Genomic DNA, 11,099 nt, shown 5'->3' with positions numbered 1-11,099 from the left:
GGGCGCTCCTAGTAGCCCCGCACTGGCTTAACACCAACACCTGCTGCCAAACTTGGTGCAGGGAGTTAGACACATGTCACATACTCACCACTGGCCAGTGGAGAGGAGCTGAAGATGACTGGGAGAGCAGGGAACAGAACTGGAGGGGGGGGCAACACACCCCCTACAATCCTGCCGCGTTTGGCGTCCTGTGCATTTCTCAACCAAATCTAATCCAAGCTCTGCGCACCCGAAGGTTCCCAGGGAAAACAGATGATCCACCAGGCTGACCTTGAAAAGTTGCAAATACCACCTGATAGTTGCCTAATGTTGCGACTGGGCGCAGCCTGGAGGAAGCCCCACGTTCCTCCCTGCCTTTGGGTGGTGGCTGCCTTCTTGGTAACAGTTGCTCTGCTATTTACATCCTTTTGGTACAGCTTTATCCAGTCGCTAGTCGAGGTCTCTAGAGAGAAAGAAAAACAAGTCCCCTCCACCAGGGGACTGGCTGTCACAATCCCACTCCCGGCTGGCTAGCAGGGAACCTGTAGCAAACAGAGGCAACACTGATGCTCAGAGGAAACTCTTGACTGGTCTAACTCCGGCCACTTTCGAGGCTACTGTTGCCAAGGAGGAGGCAGATTCGAAACCCGCGGCAGCTGTCAAAGTTGTTGCTCCCGCAGCTCAAAGTTGACAAGGGGATGGCGCCGGCGGCTGTGCGTAGTGCACGGGCGGAGAAGACGTGGGGTGGAGAGAGAGGGAGGAGAGGGCGCTGCTGGTTTGTGCACGGTGCTGTGGGGTGCAGGAGCTTGTCACTGCCACCACCATCACAGCCCTGGCGGAGAGCGTGGTGCCTGGAACCGCTGCAGGCGGGCGGAGCGGTGCGTGGTCGCCAGGGGAGGTGGCCCGGCCTCTCCCAGCCGCTCAGCCACTGCGCGCGCTTTGCTCCAGGCCTCCTCCCTCTCGCCCTCCTTCTAACAGAGCTTCTGGTTTGTGGAGAGACGGGATCCCCTGGTGGTTTTACCACACACTAAACCCACACACGTTTCATTCAAGCGGTTCGCAGCGGCTTTCACTCGGAAGCTGTGAGCGACCAGGGAACAAGGGCGGAGGCGCTGAGCCGGCGCAGCTAGAGGCACAGGGTTGGACTCCGTGTTTTATTCCCCTAGACATTCCAACCAGCCGGACCTAACCGGTCACCACCCAGGAGAGAGGAGGATCTCAGGATGCTGGGTGCGGGCGGGAATCCCCGGAGAACGTAGAAAGGGCGAGACTCTTGCGATCTGCAACAATTGGTAGCAGCTGGTGCGCATGCTCAGGCCTCAAATTACCCCAGGGAACAGTGACACATTCATAGCCTTAGATTCCCCAGAGCAGAGGCAGAAGAGAAACAGAGTTCGCAGGTTTCATTCACTGAGTGAGAGAGGAGGTGTAATGTGAGTAGGCTCCAGGTGCCCCACTGCCTTTAACATTGACTTTGAAAGCATCCTGCCCGGAGGTGGAAGTTAGGGCAAATCGCCCAGGCAGAAGGAAAGCAGCATCCTTGCTGTGCCAAGAACTGAAAACCGACAGCAGAGGGAGACGGAACTCCCAGCAGCTGGCCATGCCTTTCCAACCTTTATATACCCATAGCCATCATGCTATATAGCTAATAACACAGACAAACATCCGACAAATTTTTAAAAAGGAAAAAATAAACATATTGTGAAATGGGGACAAAGGCAATAAAGAATTATCTAAGGATACAAGTGAAAATGTGATAATTGTGATAAAGCGCCACAAACTCTTTGCATCCTAAGCACTTGCCTTTGTGAGTGTGTGTTTACATAGCAAAGGGGACTACAATGAGCTTCACTTACATATCTGGAGATGGAAAGAATACCACAGGTTATAAAACGGTTTGCTACAACAAAAGTAACACAAGAGGAGAGAGGTCAAGAGAGTGGGGAGAGAAGAGAAGATGAGACCAGGCCACAAGGCTTAAAGAGTGAGAACAGGGATGTGGGACACAAACATGGTGCCTCCTCACCCTAATTCCTACCTCTGACTTCCGCAACCCATTTTTTTTTTGCATTTTACCCTAATAAACTTGCATTCATTTTTTCAGAGCAGTGATATTACACAAATGAACAAATCAATCTGAAAATGTAAACAACAGAATGGATTTTACAGAAAAAAACTCCACAAATTCCACAAAATAATTCAAGGGGAAAAATGCAGAAACAGTAAAGCCATCACATTAAAGAGACCAAATCACTTACCAATATGTATTCATAAGAAAGTTCTGGGCCTTAACATAGTCTAATGACTGAATTTACATTTGTACAAATGTTTGAAATATATCAAATTCTTTTTCAAAGCCACATTAACGTTATAATCCGTCAGCATCAGGCTGTGAAAAACAAATTCCAAATTAGAACCATATTAGTTAGATCCATATTCATCTGTACATTCATCGATGCCTTTATACATGTTAATTGTCTCAAATTTGGTAAGAGGTTAACCAAAATAAAACAACAACAACAACAACAACAACAACAACAACAAAAAGAGGTTAACCAAGTATCCTGGGTAGGTTAATTAGAACAGATCAGTGAACAAAATAATCTTCTCCCTGAATTTATATTCTTTTGGTGGAGACATGATAAACAAATAAGTACCATGAATTGTGTTTTATGTTGGATGCTATGCTATGGAGAAAGGAAGACTAAGGAAATAGAGTTGTAACTAGAGAAGGGTAGCATTGGTGGAAGCATAGGATCCAGGTGTCCCTTCCTAGAAGGCAAGACTATTTAAAGCAATAGTGTTAAAAGTGGCATAAATCATCACGAGATAGTCAACAACCCAGGGAAACAGTAAACAGAGAAACATGCACAAATGTATCAGAGTCATTAACTCAATAGCATGAAAGAAAATAACGATAAATATGACTACCTTAGGGTTTTTACATTTCTGAATTAGTAAGGTCACTATCTATCCAGACACAGGTTGGAATTACAATGTGTTTGGGAGTATTGGGGGAGGGGGTGTCTCATGCTGTGGACCAGTGAAAAGCCTGGCTTTAGTTGGTCTTATGAGGCTGAAGTACTTTTGTGGTATATGACTACAATTGCCAAGATAAATCCTGTAGGAATTCTGTGTGAGGACATTTCCAGAAAGGTTTAATCAAGGAGGAAAGCCTAACCCTGAATGTAGGCAGTGTCATTTCATGGGTTGCTGTTTCGGACTTGATAAAGTGGGAAAACCCAGTTGAGCATCAGAGTTTCTTTTCTCTGAGTTGTGACTGCAGACACAATGTGCCTGGGACATCCCTCCCTGCCATGATACTGGCTCCCCTTTAACCATGGTCCAAGATAGACTCTAACTCTGTTAGATGCCTTTGTCATGTATTTGCCACAGCATTGAGACAAAATAACCAATATTTCACATGCGTTGATAAGTCTCCTAAAGAGACTGTGAAAGGAGGTCCTTACAATTCCTATATCCAATGGAAAAGTGTTTTAATATGTAATTTTTGAAGTTTGCCTTGGGACTAAGAGGAGCAAGCATCATAGCATGGTCCAGGAATGCTGTGACATCATTGTTTACCTTCCTGTAGTTTTCATTAAAAGATGACATCCTATGAAGCTCTTCATAATTTTATTCTTGTGTTGAGGCACAGAGAGTGAGACTCATAGCCAACAGCCCCAACAAGCAAAACTGATAAGGGGAGCAAAAGTGGTAAGGGGGAAAACACCTTAATTGGAAAAAAAAAAAGGTGGTCAAGAAATGAAATGAGGAATTTCAGAATAGGTAGGTCCCAAATGACAAGTCAAGGTGAAGAAATTACTCAACATGAGCTTGTTGGATAACTGTAAATGGAAATAGACACGAAAATGTACTTCTTTTAAACAGGAGACAGACAGAGAGAGGGAGAGAGAGAGAGAGAGAGAGAGAGAGAGAGAGAGAGAGAGAGAGAGAGAGAGGAGAGAGAGAGAGAGAGGGGGGGAGAGAGAGAGAGACACAGACACAGACACAGACACAGACACAGACACAGACACAGACACAGACACAGACACAGACACAGACAGACAGAGACAGAGACAGAGGGGGACAGAGAGAAAGAGAAAGACAGAGACAGAGAGTAACAGAAAGAGACAGAGAGACAGTGACAGAGACAGAGACAGAAAGAGAAAGGAAGACAATCCCATTTGAGAGGCTAGAAAGAAATGAGACCTCACAGGCTGCTGTTGAAGGAGAAAGAAATTTGTCAATACCTTAAAATATTTCAGGTTTATATCCCATAAATCCAAAATACAAGATCAAGAATAAACCCTGTGGACCCCTTGTGTGTCTGTCTCACAAGGAATTCCCCCACTTACTTTTATGAGCAACAACAACAACCAGAATACCATGGAAATAATGTAATGACAGCCAAGATAGGAACGGACGTTTTTGTTACAGTGTATGTAATAAAAACAAAAAGTAGACATGTGTGTCATATCAACCAAACAGATCCCCAAACTGTGACTATAAAGGACAAATCCTCTTTGGATTATTAGTCTTTTCAAAAAAATAGGTGAAAGATGTGATGTGAGGAGTCTTCTATTGAAATTTAAGTTGTCTTTATTTTATTTGTTTTTAAGAATTCCAAAACAAGAGCTGGGTTAATTGTAGAATTTGGCGGGTGGGAGTGCCAAAACAAAGTTTGTGGTACAGTTTTCCCTCTCAAATTACTTTCAAGTTAGGGTTGTATATGTAAACAATTTTTCTATTTTTCTTGTGAATCACTTCAAAGCCCCACTCACTCACTTTCATAGTATTCAGAAAGGAATTGGGGAGAAAACTCACTGATGTCTTTCCTAGAAGCTCCAGCTGGCATCGTTGAAGTGGCAGAACATGGCTCCCAAGTAGACAGCTCATGCTTCTGTGGCTTACGAAAACACTGCAGGGTTGCTTGTTTGCATCTGCATGCTAAGCACCCCTCCTTCCCCTGAACAACGATGCCTTCCTGTTTGGATGGATGCCATGTCCGAGCTCCTTAAGTTTAACAGTGACCATGAGAAAAACCATGGGAGTTCTGTTGGAGCCAGGCACAATATCAGTTATTTACCTTTTCAGAAAAATGTAATTTGATTCTGAAGTACAGGTATACCAACAGCTGCTTTCAGATCTGCTCACACATTTCATTATGTTGATGAAATGGATATGAAAGGGCAACGTAAGATGTAAAAATTCAATGTCATTGCTAGTTCAGTTATTTGTAATTTTTAGCAAAATTTAAACACCATTAAAAATATATAAGCCTTAATGGGTAACGTGTGATAAATAAAAGTCTGAATTAATGGGCTTATTTTCTAAGAAAGTTTAGAATGCATTAAAAAAAAAGAAGTAAAACAAATGCCTTTCAAATGCTTCTCCAATGCTTCTCTCAGCTGTTGCTATAATTTTAAAAATAGGAATAATCACAGCTCATCTATTTCAGTGGTTTCTACTTTAGAAGTAAATATCAGAAAAGTTAGCTACTCAGTGTCTATACTAAAGCTGAGGTCAGTTATCTCTACACAAAGGACTGCTTTTGGTCATGGGTATTTTCCATGTCAGCATTCCATAAGCTTTGTATTGCACAGTACTGACTCTTATAAAAAAAAAGAGTACATGTAAAATTATTACATGTCTCAGTATTTCTATAAAATCTATTACACTCCATTTAGTGTGTGGTGTGCTGAAATAAAACATATTAAAGTAAATTACTATTTCAAGTTTTAAGATACATCATTGAACAGAAGATGATTTATGCAGTGGCCAATTCATTTCTCAAATAATTTTCTTCCATTTATGCTTCAAATAATTAATCAAACACTATATTCACAAGAGGACTTTTAACATGCTGCCAATAGATCATTATCTGAGATTCAACTGTCTTATTTTGATCTTGACAATTTGTGATTGCAAATTCTCTGCTTAAATTCTCTGTGTTCATTCAGCCACCTATTATTCTATACATTATTTTTCACATATGAAAGCTTAATTAGAGTTAGTAGGAAAATAGTTTTTGTTAGAGCTATAACATCAACATAATTATACCTATATTATAAAAAACAAAATTAGAGTATTTATATTTGGGGCATCTTGAGGTACACAAGACCCTGTGTCAAAAGAATAACAAAATAAAATATTTTTTAATGAAAATTATCCTTTACAGCAGAAAAACATATAGTTCTTGGGCTATATAAAATGTTTGTCCCATGATACTACACCATGTGAAAATCGGAGAATGCAAAAAGATACCAAATTTAAGATGAATTAACACATACATGACCAAATGTTTCCAATTTTTTTATGGATGCAAATGCTCAAGAGACAGCCTCTTTTTTTCGATGAAAATCCAAAGAGAAACAGATACTTTGATGCTTATCAGCCTTGAACCTATCATCATCTAAACAGGAGCCCAGAGACTCTCAGGCTTCAGTCTGTCGTGGTCGCACAAGTGACAGATTGTCTCTAGTAATTGCATTACTTTAGTATTAGTCCTTTTGAATATTATTGTAAATAGAATTTTGAAAGAATCATCCAGAGGAATTGCAATATCAAATACATTTTGCTTCTTTCTCCTTTGATGTGAATGCAAGTGTAAGTTCTGTCAATAAGATTGTTCTTGAAATTGTTCTACCAAGCATTTTGCTTAAGTGAGTTGATAATATACAAACTCAAAGGCAACACAAAGCCAAACTGCAGAATCAGGAGTCACTGTAGAAAACAACAAATGCATGGCTAATTTGAATCTTCAGCATTATGACTGTAATGTAATCTTTATATACTGAGCTAGTGAGTGGGGAAGGGCATTCGTGTGTATATGAAAAGCCAAAGAGTGAGGTAGGTTGGCACAGAATTGAAATGTGAATACCCCAGTGACTTGGATCTCTTGGCAACCTATTAAATTTTAGCTATGGCAAAGAAATCAATTCAATGAATACATTGAAGCCTTGTACCTTGACACTTCTAGCAATTATTTTCTTGATTCATAGTTGAAATATAAATGGTATTAGAATGAGGTTTGCTTGTGTAAAATTCAATTCTACAAGCAGATCAACAAAAGGAAAATGCATTCAGTATAATCCGCCTGATTCACTTTTAAGTTTATTAGGCTTTCAACCCAGAGTATGTTCTTTCTTGGAGTTAAAATCCAAATGAGGGGCATTCATGGCAAGTGCTCATGGTGGAGAGATCTGCTTCATACTACATTTTAATCCATTCGAGATAGCCAAAGGGAACAACTGGGTAGTATCTTGACAACAAATTGAGCAATCATAGAAATTTTGAATATTAAATTGAAATTTTTCCAAGTTTGGCCAAATGTGATCAAATTATGACAGCTAAGATAACTATTTTTATTTTGATGTAGATACTTAAGACAACTCCTTTCATTTTTAGGTTTAAAGAAGTGGTCCTGGTGATCCCAAGGTGTCCAGAGGTTGGCCTGTCTGAGCTGTGCAATAAAGAGCACTTTCCTCTCCCAGATTCCAAAGTGCTTTTTAGTTCAGTGGGAGAGAGAGATTTTATCTATCATAAAATGTCCACTAATGTTAATATCAGATTTCACAAAGGAGCTTTATTGAGAAATGAATTCAGCCACTACAAGAAATTAAAAAGTAATGAGACTATAACCCAGTCATTTCTAAGATAAGGAAACTGAGAGCCAGTCTATGGGTTTAACTTCTTAATCGCTTACGGTTCCAGCCAAATGAAATGGAAGGAAGGAAACCATTAAAAAACAAAAACAAAAAAGAACCCCCCTTCAAAAAAAACCAAAGGTGTTGTGAGTAAAGTCATCAGAAGCAGAACTTTTCTGCAGAAGGTGCATCATGGGTATAGACATTGAAGAGGAAGGAGAAGGAGCCCATATAATTTCATTTACAGTCAAGTCCTCTCCCTTTATAAATAAAATTATTTTTGTGAAGTCTGTTATTGGCATTGGGGAAAGAAGAACTGATCCAGAAAAGACTGGGGGAAAAGATGGAGCACACGGATCCACACACATTTTAGCATCCTTAGGAACCTTGTAAGAGAGTTTTTATCCCTTGGGAAAAGTTAATATTTTAACTTAGGTAAACTGTTAATTGGAAGGCTATTGAAGGTCTTTGTTTAACCTAGAGACCCAGTTGAGCTAAATCTGAGGATCTTTACACTCACACCAGTGTTTTATTGAACAACATTTACTGTCTATCTCAGTACAGTGAGGTACTGTGCTGTACAGGGTCCACATGCATCAGTGAGCTATGAACAAAGCCACTGTGGCCAGAATCCTCCAGGACCTCCTGAAACACAGAACTCATAAAACGCGGGCAATTCCTTAGAAGACACCATTTGAAAAATTAGCAGCAGAATAGAATAAGGAATGCTGGGAAGACAGCAAAATGATCTTACAAAGACCGCAGGCCACGACGCATAGATGTCTATGAAGAAGAGTATTTTAAGCCGAGAATTAGTGCAGATGGGAATGGGAGGGAGGAAAGACAGAGCAATTGGATAAACAGACGGCAGGATAAAACTAGCAAATTGACAAGAGTACAGTGCGGCTAGGTGTAGAGGCTAGGTGTAGAGGCAGAGACGGAGTAGAGAGTCATGGAGGGCTTTTATGAATGAACTCATACGCTATTAATTTTCAACCAAGAGCAGGGCCCCACCAGAGCTGCTACAGAATTCCCTGTAGCAATAGAGTGCAGCAGGGCTTAGGAAAATGTTTGGGCTCGAAACAATCTTTTCGTCTTTGCTTTCTGATACAGCTTTGTTCTTTCTTTCTGCATTCTGGTTGCCATTGTACCTCAGGCATGTGCTAAAATATGCCTGCCAACAGGTCTTTGAGCTTTGAGAAAGCTAGTCAAAAAAGAAAGAGAATGACCTAATTATTTATTTCTAATATTCTAGGTAGGGGGCTCAACATGGTCACATGACTATCCCTGGACTTGCCATGTGTAGTCAGAGAAGCTGTGCAAGCTAAGCTGCACACAGCTTGCATGGCTACATTGCAGCTGTGCTAGGCAGGGAAGCACATTCATGGACAAAGGAAATGGGCTCTACCCAGGAGGAGAGGGTTCTCTGAGCAGGAGAAGGCACATCCCCTTCCTTCACTCTAAATGCTGTCCTGGCGGCAGAAAAAAAAGTAACGTGGAAAATATATACACCAGTATACATTGTGGACTTACATAATAGTGGGGTTTACAAACTTAGTAGCTTTCCTTGATCCTGGATATGTAAATCTAGATAAAGGTTTTGTTTTTTCTTTTCTTTTTGCGGTGGTTTGTTTTGGTTTTGCTTTGGTTTTTGTTTGTTTGTTTTTGTTTTTCCCTACCTGTTTTCTCTGTGTACCAGCTCTGACTGTCCTGTAATTTCCTGGCCTTGAATTCACAGAAATCTATCTGCCTCTGCCCACTGGGTGCTGGGATTAAAGGCATGTGCCACTACCATCTAGCTGGATAAAATTTTTTATTTTACTTTATTTTTCTTGCTTTTACATCAATAAGCAATATTATTTTTAATTTGTAATTTTTTTTGGAGTCAGGGTTTCTCTGTGGCTTTGGAAGTTGTCCTAGAATTAGCTTTTGTAGACAAAGCTGGTCTCGGAACTCACAGAGATCCACCTGCCAAGTGCTGGGATTAAAGGCATGAGCCACCACTGCCCGGCCAATAAGCAATATTATGTTGTGTCCATCACCCATATAGGGTTTTCTCCATTAACAGATTAATTCCGTAGATGCCAAGAAGAAGGGTAAAAATTACATCATTATCCCTTCTCAGCTGGACCATTAAATCACAATGCCCAGTTAGCGGTGTAGCCCTCTGTGTAGCTGCTACAGAAAGGGAAGTTGTATTTGCACCATTTCCCAGTGGTACCAACCTTGGGAGAAAACCTGTTACCTGAAAATAACCTAAATGTCCCTCAACCAAAGAATGGATAAAGAAAACGTGGTGAATTTACTCAGTGGAGTATTACTTAGCTGTTAAAAATAATGACATCATGAAATTTGAAGGCAAATGGATGTGAAAAGAAAAAAAAATTATCCTGAATGATGCAACCCAAACCCTGAAAGACAAGCATGGTATGTAGTCACTTAGAAGTGGATATTAGCTGTAAAGTACGGGATGACCATGCTACAATCCAGAGCCCAGAGATGCTCAAGAGAGGACACTTGCATCTCCTTGGAAAGGGGAAATAGAAGACATCTCATGGGTGGACACCAGTAGGTAGGGATGGGAACATAGGTTGGGGATGGATGGAGGGGAAGATTACTGAAAAAGATGACAACGGGGTGCATTTTGGGGTCAGATAGAAACCTGATGCAAGGGAAACTCCCAGGAATCTACAAGGAGGGCCCCAGTCAAGACTCCTAGCAATAGCAGACATGCAGTCTAAACTGGCCATCACATGTGACCAGGCAAAACTTCAAATGGAAGAACTGGGACATGAGCCCAGCCACATAACCTTCAACTTACAGTCTGCCCTGCCTGTGGGATGTGCTAGGGTAAGGGTGGCACAGAGATTTTGGGAGTGGCCAACCAATGATTGGTCTAGCCTCAGACCCATGCCTCAAGAGTAAGCCCACCCCTGACACTGCCTGGAGTGCCAGAACCCAGAGCCTGGATGACCCAGAGATCTACCTATAGTTTTCATATTGATACAAATCATTAAGAACTATAAAAATAATGTCTCCTTATGGATATATACTGCCCCATTTTGATATTATATATAAATTATTAAATACTAACTCAGACTGTGCTTAAATGATGGTACTGTACTGATCCATTCATAAAAGATTATGAAAAACCAAACTGTTATTTTATTATTATTTTATTTTAATTATGAGAGTATGAGTGAATGTGTATGTGTGTATGAAAAAGAGAGAGAGAGAGAGAGAGAGAGAGAGAGAGAGAGAGAGAGAACAGAGGGTAGGCATCTGTAGAGTATCTGCACAGTTCAGAAGGTGTTGGATCAATCAATGTTGAGCTTACAGGTGGTTGTGAGCTAACAGGTATTGATGCTGGGAACAAAACTGGGGTCCCTTGCAAGAGTAGGAAGTGTTCTTAAGTGCTGAGCCATTTCTCCAGGCCCCCAAAAGACTATGGACTTAGAAATATTGTACAAA

This window comes from Cricetulus griseus (assembly GCF_003668045.3).
Source record: "Cricetulus griseus strain 17A/GY chromosome 1 unlocalized genomic scaffold, alternate assembly CriGri-PICRH-1.0 chr1_0, whole genome shotgun sequence".
Classification (NCBI taxonomy): Eukaryota; Metazoa; Chordata; class Mammalia; order Rodentia; family Cricetidae; genus Cricetulus; species Cricetulus griseus.
The sequence above is the reverse complement of the archived record's forward strand: the minus strand, read 5'-3'. Positions refer to the sequence as shown.